Source organism: Entelurus aequoreus, linkage group LG19 (assembly GCF_033978785.1).
Source record: "Entelurus aequoreus isolate RoL-2023_Sb linkage group LG19, RoL_Eaeq_v1.1, whole genome shotgun sequence".
Classification (NCBI taxonomy): domain Eukaryota; kingdom Metazoa; phylum Chordata; class Actinopteri; order Syngnathiformes; family Syngnathidae; genus Entelurus; species Entelurus aequoreus.
Genome location: NC_084749.1, coordinates 39,346,437 through 39,356,837, shown reverse-complemented (window position 1 = coordinate 39,356,837; position 10,401 = coordinate 39,346,437). Strand labels below are relative to the sequence as shown.

Below are 10,401 nucleotides of genomic sequence, written 5' to 3'. Positions count from 1 at the left end.
TTGAACGCTAATGTGAACTTTGTGCAATTAACCTACCTTGTTTAATTGTGAACTTAAAGGTGCATTTAAATTGTATTTTTATTTATGTATTTAAAGGAACATTTCATATATTTTTTAATATTTGAACAATTGGTGAAAAGAACTATAATAAGCTTTAACTTTTATTTTGATATTTCTTATTTTGAAAACAAATACATTGTAAACCAAAGCATTTGAGATACATGATTAGTGATTAATGACAATTGAGATCATTAATGCAAGTTAAAAGTATTTAAGCTAATTTATGGTTAATTAAGAACACAGTTGAAACCAGTTTGTGTGAATAACACAAGCTATTGGGTCTTGTCTGATCTATTATTAGGTCAGGTTTTTTGATTGGGTGATTCAGATACTATCTTCATCCCCTGGAGCACCTTGTGTGGAGAGGACGGCATCGCCCATTCCCCAGATCCATCGATCCAATTCCCAGTGCATACTGGGTGGCGAGCTACCTGATAATCTTGACACTGAGGTGCAGTGTTGACGTCCCTCCCCCACAGTCTGTGCGGTAGGACAAAACTAATACAGTGCTCTGTCAGCTACAGAGAAACGGGCCCCAAGGAACAATTTAAACAAACTTTGGGAACTTAGACAAAAGGGTTTCTATTCTGCCGGCTTTTCTTATTCTTGTTTATTATTTTTTATATACTGCAGTTGTTGTAAATTTCTATGTGCACTCTTCAATATATTTTTTGCCATTCAACATTCCAGTTCATCGTTATCTGTGTCATTATTGATATGCAACACTGGCTCTTAAAAACACTAGGATCCTTCTGATACTAGTCCAGTTCGATATTTAAACCATTGACTACTACTCACCTGTTTCCTCTATTACTAGTTCGTAACTAGGGTTACACAAATCATTGTATTCTGTTTTTATTTACGATTTACACAACGTGCCAACTTCACTGGTTTTGTATCATATGATTATTAAGTTTGAGTTTGAGTTTATTTCGAACATGCAAGCATACAACATGATACATCACAATTTCCAGTTTCTTTTCAACATGTTCGAAAAGGAGTAGGAAGAAGCAGAGCTTATTTAATCCTACCCCTTTTCTTTACATAACAGTTGCAAAACTTTTTGTTCACTTCCTGTTCACAATTTTTTCACAATAAACTCCATAAGTAATCACAATAAAAATAAATTAATTAATAACAGTAAGAATTTAATAATGATAATAATAATTGGTAAGTGTATTCTAATCATTTAAATACTCTTGCTCCAGAATGCTATTAAATATTTTAGCTATCAATTAACATGGATCACAGGTCTACCAACTTCACACCTTAGTTGTCACATATTCACATCTGAAATTTGGCGATTGGCAGCGGCTGTCTAAAGTGTTCGGGTCACGGTACCAGTTTTATTTGGCAGACTTCTAATACCATCTGTGATTAAGTATTTATCGGCACACCAGTTGTAGGGATCTGCCTATTTATTTATTATGTTTTCTATAGGGGAGAAAGTGACAAGGAGGGCGCAATCAATTCATGCACATACATTAGCAGCAGCAATTTCACTCTCTGTTCTCCAGAGCAAACCACATGACAAAAAGGGAGAACATAAACCAGTGATGTAGATAAACTTAAAGGGTGGGAGGTTGGCAATTTTTTTCAACCAACTTAGAAAAAGAGTTCTTACACATTTTGAGTTTCCAACAACACCCGGACAGAACATAAAATGTACATACAGTATATTCGCCAAAACAATATCAAGCAGGCTTTGAGAATGTTTACACGCAAAAAAAAAATACAATATGCAAAGCACACTTCCACACAATTGAGAATATTTACATTTGTTGTTGTTATAATGTATGTGTCACTGTCACTGATATACAATATATAGAAAGACAGATGGTTGTGATATGTGCACCTTTGTTTGCCTGCAGCTATATTAGATATGCTTGATCAGCCTCAGCCTGAGAACAGCTTCATTCAACATTAACCTGCTTATCAGTCAATGTTCTCCCCTGCCTCCCGAACATCCAGCAGCTGTAAGGTCTGCTAATGAAATCCTGACAGGATCTGGCCAAATAATGTGATCATCCATGCGAGGAAGCACGTAGACACATGCACATGCAGAGCCACCTGTCTGTTGTACACGTGCAGCATCACAGGAACTATAACTCAAGGTTTGAGAACACTGAAAACAACAAAAATACATATTTCTGATAATTGACAAAACATAAGATAAAATTAAAGCGGCAAGCAGCGATGGAAAGACCGAGTATTTAAACATGTACATATAAAAAATTACTTACCATGAACCTGAAAGAGATTAAACATGTGCAATACAAACAATACATACTATACTATACAATACATAAAACATGTACAGGTAGGATCATTGGTTTCCCCAGGTGAACATGGGTACTGACAGGGGACGCGACGTGAACGCTGATCCATTGTCCCCCAGACAAACAAGACATACAAACATCAAACAAGTGTCATAGCGAGGACTGTGGTGAGGTTTGTTTTTCCGGGATGCAAAGGAAGGTGACGGGACGTGGCGTGAAGGTAAATACATAATTTAATTTATCTATAAAAAAGGGTGCAAACAAATGGCGCGCACACGGCAGAGACAAAAAAAACTAACACTTACACTCAACTATGGACATGAAACAAAAGTCGCTAACTGTGACTATGAATAAACAAAAAGAACTTACTTGGTAAGGCATGGAGCATGAAAAGAGTAGAGGTATTGCATGAAACAGCATGAACAGAGCATGAAAAAAATCAACGACGACACCAGAACGACCAACTGAAAAACCAGGCTTAAATAATGACATTGATTGAGACAAGTGCGTGAGTCCAAAACGTGAGACAGGTGAAACTAATGTGTTGAAATGGAAACAAAACAAGAGGGTGAAAAAACAGGAACCAGTGGCGTTTTAAACAAACAGAACATAACTAAACAAAACATGATCACAAGACATGACAACAAGACATATAAACACCAAACAAAACATATAACATAGAAAAATGCATGCACCAAAAAACATTTCTACGTCAAATTTCTACGTCAAATCTTCTAACACATTACTATCCACAAGCTAAATATTTTCCCTTTCAGTCCGTCATACAAATGATTGATTTACTAGTGGTTTTCCTGGTCGAGATGAAGATGTTATATTTTGATGTGTTTGTAGATCATTTTGATGATGTTTAGGGACTGTTTGACCCTACTCCGCCTTAGACTCGCCATCAAAAAGTCCCTCTTCATCAGCAAAATGATCTGCAAACAACACATCCAAATCAAACATATCGCCTTCATCTTGAGCATGAAAACCACACAGGATGGCTTTGTGGTCACTGAAATAAGTGGACACCACTGCACAATCCACAGCATACTGCGCTGTTTTCACATAATCATGGTCAATTAATGTCCCATTCTCTGTAGTCTCTTGTGTTACGTGCTGATAAAATCCATTTTAGCTCATTAATTTAGAAATTGATGTATGTTTGAGAAGGTCTTCATTAAAATCTCCCATTATAACAATTGTGTAACTGATTGGATTTACCCAATAAAGTAACTTAACCAGATTTGATTTAAAAAGTGAATTTGGATAACATGGCGGACGATAAATTACTGCCATCAAAATGTTCTCTTTGGTAAATAGGCACACCAAACACTCCAGATTTAAATTGGGCACCTGCATAATCTCACAGTCCGAATTATCTACAACATATAAACCCACTCCGCCATGTTCTTGATCTCTAATCTCAGATAATTTGACATCATTGCTGCTGTAACACAAGGCTCGAGTTCGACTGTGGAAAGTGTATCCCTCTATTTGGACGCAGTCTGTTGAGGATTGTGCACTGAGCCACGTCTCTGTGACAGCAATACAGTTAGGCTGTAAATGCTGTGTGCAAGACACCAAATGAGCGGTGTGGTAACTTAAATTTTGAACGTTCATTAAATACAAAGAGAAACTGTGAGTTTCTAATGAAGGCTGTGGCTGTTCAATTAGAAATGGGGGCATGCTATCCAATGCCTCCTTGACGGTGTCCTTGCAGTAAATGGCCTTTTCCTCAAAATCTCTAATCACAAGGCCGGAGGCCGGACATATCCCTAACACGGCTGAGGGCGACATACGCCTGCCCAGCTGCAAAAACCTTGCCTAAACACACGACAGCCTCCTACAGTTAGACCTTGCACTTTGTGAACAGTGCAGTCCCATGCGAGTTTAAGAGGAAACTGACGACGCAAACCGCCACGTTTTGTCGCCGAATCCTCCACGGGATCAATGGCAGTAGAATGCGGGCATTCTACAGCAGCATGGGAACGTTGCTTCCTCCTTTGTGAGCCTATTTTTGGATCGTCAAATTTCACATAGACTGCAAGGGGGAAGTCTTTATCTGCTCCAAATTGAATATAAGTCACCGTTCCACATGCGCCATTGACCAGACCGTCTGCCACGTCAAAATTTTTGCAAAGCATTACACGTGCTTTCGGAACCAAACACAAACTCTTGGCCAAACACGTGTACGATGTTTTGCCGTGATGCCCGACTATGCGCTTTAATTCACCCGACTTCCTACTGTTAATAAAATCTTGGGCCTCGATTGTAACATAATCTGGACACGTTGTGAATAACCGCTCCAGATTATGCGCGCTGGTTTGCATATTCGTGGGATAAATATGCAAAGCTGCGCTCTCTTCCCCCGTCTCCCGGGACTTGAGGATATCTACGTCGCTTTTCAATCAGGGGGTTTGCTTTGACCGAACTCTAAGTCTATTTAGCAGCTCAGAAAATACACTATCTTTTTGCCTCACAATTGTTTTTAGTGCTACTTTTGTAAAATGACACCAGAGGTCCACACCCACCTGACTGGTGTTCAGCGGCCTCCCTTTAACGGATGGCAACTGATAAAAGTCACCGACAGCTACAACACTAAAGTTGCCAAATGGAGAAAAGTCCCCCGTCTGTTTAATTTGCCTTAACCGGCCATGCACATAAGTTAAAAGATGATGATCTACCATACTGATTTCGACAATGATTAGAATTTGTAGGTGACCAAATTGAGCCCTCAAGGAGTTTATCTTATCTTCACCCAGAGGGATATACGGTAAACTAACCTGCATGCCAATACTGAAGGTGTGGTGAATTGTGGCTGCATGTAAATTGTATGCAGCTATGCCTATGGGAGCAGTTAAGAGTACGCAGGTTTCATCTGGTTGGTACAGACGCGACAATAGTCTCCCTGCCTCGTACTGGATAGCTTTAATCAAATGGCTTTTTCCAGTACCTGCCCCACCAGTTACGAACGCATGGAAAGGTTCTGGGTTTTTTCCCATCACCTTTTCTAGGCACCATTTCCTAATCCTATCAAAAATGCTCCTCTGCGTGTCATTCAGAGAATGGACCAGAGCTAAACCCTCCCTTCTAGACAAAATGTCAGTGTTTCTCTCAAATTGAGCTACTTGTTTACCACCAACAAACAAATCAGGGACATTTTCCTCCAATTCAACTAGTTGCTCTTCCCTAATTTCCCCCTGCTGCTGTCGCCGCCTCTCCTCTAAACATTCCATGTGTTCGATTTGCTGTTCAGGACAAAGGTCCCCCCACGCATTGTCATCGACATTATCGAACCGGTCCGCCATCTCCTGCGCACGCTCTAATCGAGGACAGTCCACTTCAAACTTTGCCCTGTTGTTATCGACGACGTCTCGCACTGGCCGCACGGTCCCGCCAGCCGACGTTACATTACCTACCTCATAGAACTGTTTGTAGAACTAAAAGCCTTCCGGCTTGAGGTCGAAATCAGTTCTATGATGAAGGAACAACTGCAGCAAACGCTGAAAGTGGGCTTCCTCCTGTTTGTCTAATTCAAACCGCATGTAGCGAACGACAGCAAACTGAGTTCGTGTTCTCCGCAAGATGAACCCTAAACCCCCTTGTAGTGCAATTCTATTGTCTGATTTTTAATTCTTGCTGAGAACACGATACTCCAAACAAAATGTGGCTATGCACATATCCTCAAACACGCCTGTTCCTATACCTATCTACAATACTTGTCATCCACATGTCTTCTGACCTAAGACCCTCTGAGGAAGCCTTTCGCAACAACATACTGAGGGGTAAACTCATCCGCACAATGTTATTCCCTGTTGGAATAAACACGACCTTCTTGGAACATTCTTTCAAATGCATGCTCATTAGCCTATACACTGCCTCCTGAGCACAGACATCTCTGTTGTGTAAATATACACTGCCCAGTTTCTTTAAAGCATATTTAGCAGAGAGATGTCCTTGTTTATTTGCTTCTTTAAGGGCATGGCTCAATAACAGACCTATTTCTGTCTCTGCTTATGTGATGTACTTTATTATGTATACGATGACTGCGTAGGCGTCAGTGACAAAGCTAATGTCCATGTTAGCGTTCCAACACTTCAATAAATTCCTATTATACTGGTTAACCCAGGTGTCGTTTACCCCTCACCTATAAACCACCTTATTCTTAGTCTCCTGCCACCTATAAGCAAGCTCAAAGACTGCCTGGTTGATGCCCACACTGGCAAACAACTCTTCTACGCTACCAAAAGGCTCCTCCCTCTCCATGGCATCCTTTACTCTCGACATAATCAATCGTGCAACCTCCTTTGGCAACTTCTGTCCCTCATCGTCCAGACAGCTGCACTGTGTCTGAAATACAACTACCCTCTGTCCTCGTTCCCTTTTTAGCACAAACACGTTCTTTGATTTTGCAGATGAACGTGCGTGCAGAGATTGGTTTTGGAAAATTGAAACGGCATTTTGTTTTATTTTTACGACATGACTTTGAATGCGTTTGAACCGATGACACAACTTCCAATAGTGTGTCATCGTCTGAGGGTAGCTCACATGTCACATATTTATCAATAAACTCTGCAACTTCTAAATCGGTGTTTTTATTAATTTGGGGAGCTCCCTCAATCCAAAACAGCACATGAACATGGGGGGGACCCACGCTGCTGGAACTCAATTCAATAAAAGTAATCTACAATCTTGCCAACTGGTTGAGACGGGGACATGAGTACTTCCTTCAAAAAACAGTGCCACCTGTAGTCATCTTTGCGGCTGTGACCGGGTTGCGACACAACAGCTCGCACCTATCGGCCCACTCTAACTGTTCTATTGTCTGCTGTCTGCCTTCCTGTCTCAGGATGCTGGCAAGGAGATTCTGCCAGCCCAAATCAGCAGAAGAAAAGGAGTAGAACCATGTTGGAATCCCCAATTGGCGGACACAAGCCAAAAGGTCTTTCTGAGCCGAAGACCAAAAAGCTGGCGTCCTGCGAATGGACCGAAGGAAACAAAAACCGTCATCGAACTGTAGCAAGTGCTTCAGAGACTCGTCGTCTTTGAGCATGCCCGGGCAAATCCGCTGAGAATGCTGAACCTCTGCAGGCTGACCATCCTCTACAACAACCTCTTCCTCCCTACAAAAATCATTTAACCATTCCTCGTTGAACTCAATGTCTTTATACAAGACATTGGTTCTCTTTAAGTAATGAGCCCGCCTGACACGCCACGAGTCAACAAATTGATACTTGCAGTGTCCTTTGTAAGTTAATTTCCGCTTTAACTTAACTTGAAGCAGAGACCCCTCCGTACTGGACCGCGGCAACACATTGGTGGTTTGTACGATGTTGGCCGGAACACAAGTAACGGGCCTATGTACACCATTCTGACCACCCTTAGGCAACGCCAACACCTTCATAAAAGGGATGCGTAAAGTTATCAGGTTCTGCTCTAAGCTATTCAGACATCCCAGTTCTGGAGGAATGGGGTCTACATCTAAGTTGTTGTTCCAACATTCAGCTGGGATTTCACCTTTACTGATCTTACCATGACAAGTAAAGCAAATCCACAACTGACCTCTGGAAGCAACAATGAGACAGGGCTCAACACACTTATCATCACAACTATGCAGATAATGCTCACTAATGCAATTATTTGCTATGCCAGCCGTTGCTAAACATGCTGCATATACTTCCCTCTCACAGCGCAGCACCTGATATTTAAACAGCAGCCTATGACAAACACTACACACGAAATCCGGTCCATGTCTAACCTTATCCAAAAAACTATCCATGACAAAACCAAAATCTACAGACCTCTCCAGCCTCTGCTTCCGGCTCAGCTGTACACTAGCTATCACTTGCTGCCTATGTTTTAAACTAACACTATACTGCCTTTTGCTGCCTAGTTTAACTCTTTCTCTGTGTTCTAAATGATCTCTATATTTCCCTGCACTGCTTGCTCTAACCCTTTCCATGTGTTCTAAATTATCTCTATATTTCCCTATACTGTTTGCTTTAACCCTGACCCTGTGATCCAAATTATCCCTGTACTTACCTACACTGCTTGCTTTCACCGTGTCCCTGTGCTCAAAACTATACAGTATCTGTATTTCTCTACACTTCGTGATGTATTGCTCTCCCTGAAGTTCAAGTCCTCACTATACATTTTCCTATAAAGCAGGGCACGTCTCTCTCGACGTCTAACATTAAATGTATCCTGCAGTCTTTTCTTACGCTATAAATACTTTGTCGCACTAGAATCCCTACTTACTGTATTGCCCTCTACAACCTCTATAAAATATTTACCTGAATATAGACAATCTATTCCATATACTGCCTGCCCGCTCCATCTTTCACTGAAGACCTAGTGCTACAGCCTATATCCCTGCCTAATTTACAATAACCATGAAAACTTTGCAGTCCAGGCTTTAAAACAAACACAAACAACATACTCAAAATGCTGGCCCCCGACATTCTCCAAGTAAATGCAGTCCGCTGACAAACACTTACTGCTGCAACTATACTTTAGCCAAAGACCATCATCAAATGTAAAAATGTCAATGCTTAAATAATCTGCAGTGGCCTGGATTTCAACCTCTGTGGCCCAAGTCTTGACACACTTCATCCTGGACTGCTTGATATACTCTAAAAGCTACATATCGCTCCTCAAAAGACCCCGATACCTATCCTCATTCTTTTCTAGCTCTCTACAGGCTGCCAGTCTAATCTTACGATGGTTCTTCTGTGAACCACTGACAGCCTGAGAAACAGCTCTGAAAAATCAGTTCCCATCCGGAACTATTTTCTCGCTAAGGCAGGGAACACCTAAGTAGCCCACCTGTCTATGCACCAGACCACCGACTTTCATAAAATCTACTTTTAATTGACTACACAAAGCCCTACAAACGTCATCACCGGGGGGACGGAAAAACTGTTTCTCACTCTCTGATGCAGTGATAAACATTACATCAGAGTTGACTATAATGCTATCAAAACGCTTTGATTGTTTTGACATGCGCTCACGGGAAAAAATCTTACGCTTTTTGCCATCAGTGGCAACAAATTCTGCTGTTGAGCCACTGCTAACTTCACTTAAAAAAGTGAGAACAGAAGCGCCAGACAGTGCTGGGCTCGCTTCAACACCAGCCCAACTCTGACACACAGATGGGGCTGCAAAAAATTTTTCAAGGTCACTAAATCCTGGTGCTGGAGCAGTGCTCATCTCTATTAAGCCACTCTCCACAGAAACACCGGATTGTGCGTGGCTCACAGCTTGACCTGCGTCACTCTCAAACAAGGAGGTGGTAGCACAAACATCATTGATGTCACTAAACTCAGGTGCTGCAGCAGTGTTCACCTCAAAGATGCAACTCTCTACAGAAGCTGGCGTCCCGCGAATGGACCGAAGGAAACGAAAATCGTCATTGAACTGTAGCAAGCGCTTCAGAGACTCGTCCTCTTTGAGCAAGCCCAGGCAAATCCGCTGACAATGCTGAACCCCCTTACCTTTACGCATCGTGACCGAAATGCTATATATCATTTGGTCCCTTTCGGACATATACTGGCTAGAGAATATATATTCCACATTGCGCGCAAAACGGCCGTTGGCATGCATTATTATCCGATTATTAAAACAGCGCGGCAATGTTAAGCGATGCATTCGGCTGGTGTGGAATGTATTTGTGCTCGTCGGAAACAGCACAGGGAAACACATCGCCTCATTTAATTTGTCAGAAAGCATTCTAACCGGACTATTACCTTCCGCGGGGGCAAGACTTACAACATGCTCAAAATACTGATCTAATGCTTCCTGACCGATATCAACAGGCATAACACAAGTGTCCTGAAACATGCAGTGCTGTTGTCTGTCATGTAACATTTCATCTTGTGCAATGTCGTCTGATACCTCTTCTGCCCCAATTACCTGCTCTACAGCCTCATCCTCACTGGACTGTCTTTCAACAACAACCTGGTCACCCTGCCCAGCCTGACCATCCTCTACAACAGGGGTGTCAAAGTCAAATGGACGGAGGGCCAAATAAAAAATTTAGCTACAAGCCGAGGGCCGGACT

The 10,401-nt window shown here is 41.8% G+C and overlaps 1 pseudogene; it reads right to left on the bottom strand.

Annotated features, from left to right (window-relative positions):
- Window positions 1–3,224: 3,224 nt before the first annotated feature.
- On the bottom strand, window positions 3,225–9,845 carry LOC133634971 (uncharacterized; annotated as a pseudogene).
- Window positions 9,846–10,401: the final 556 nt, after the last annotated feature.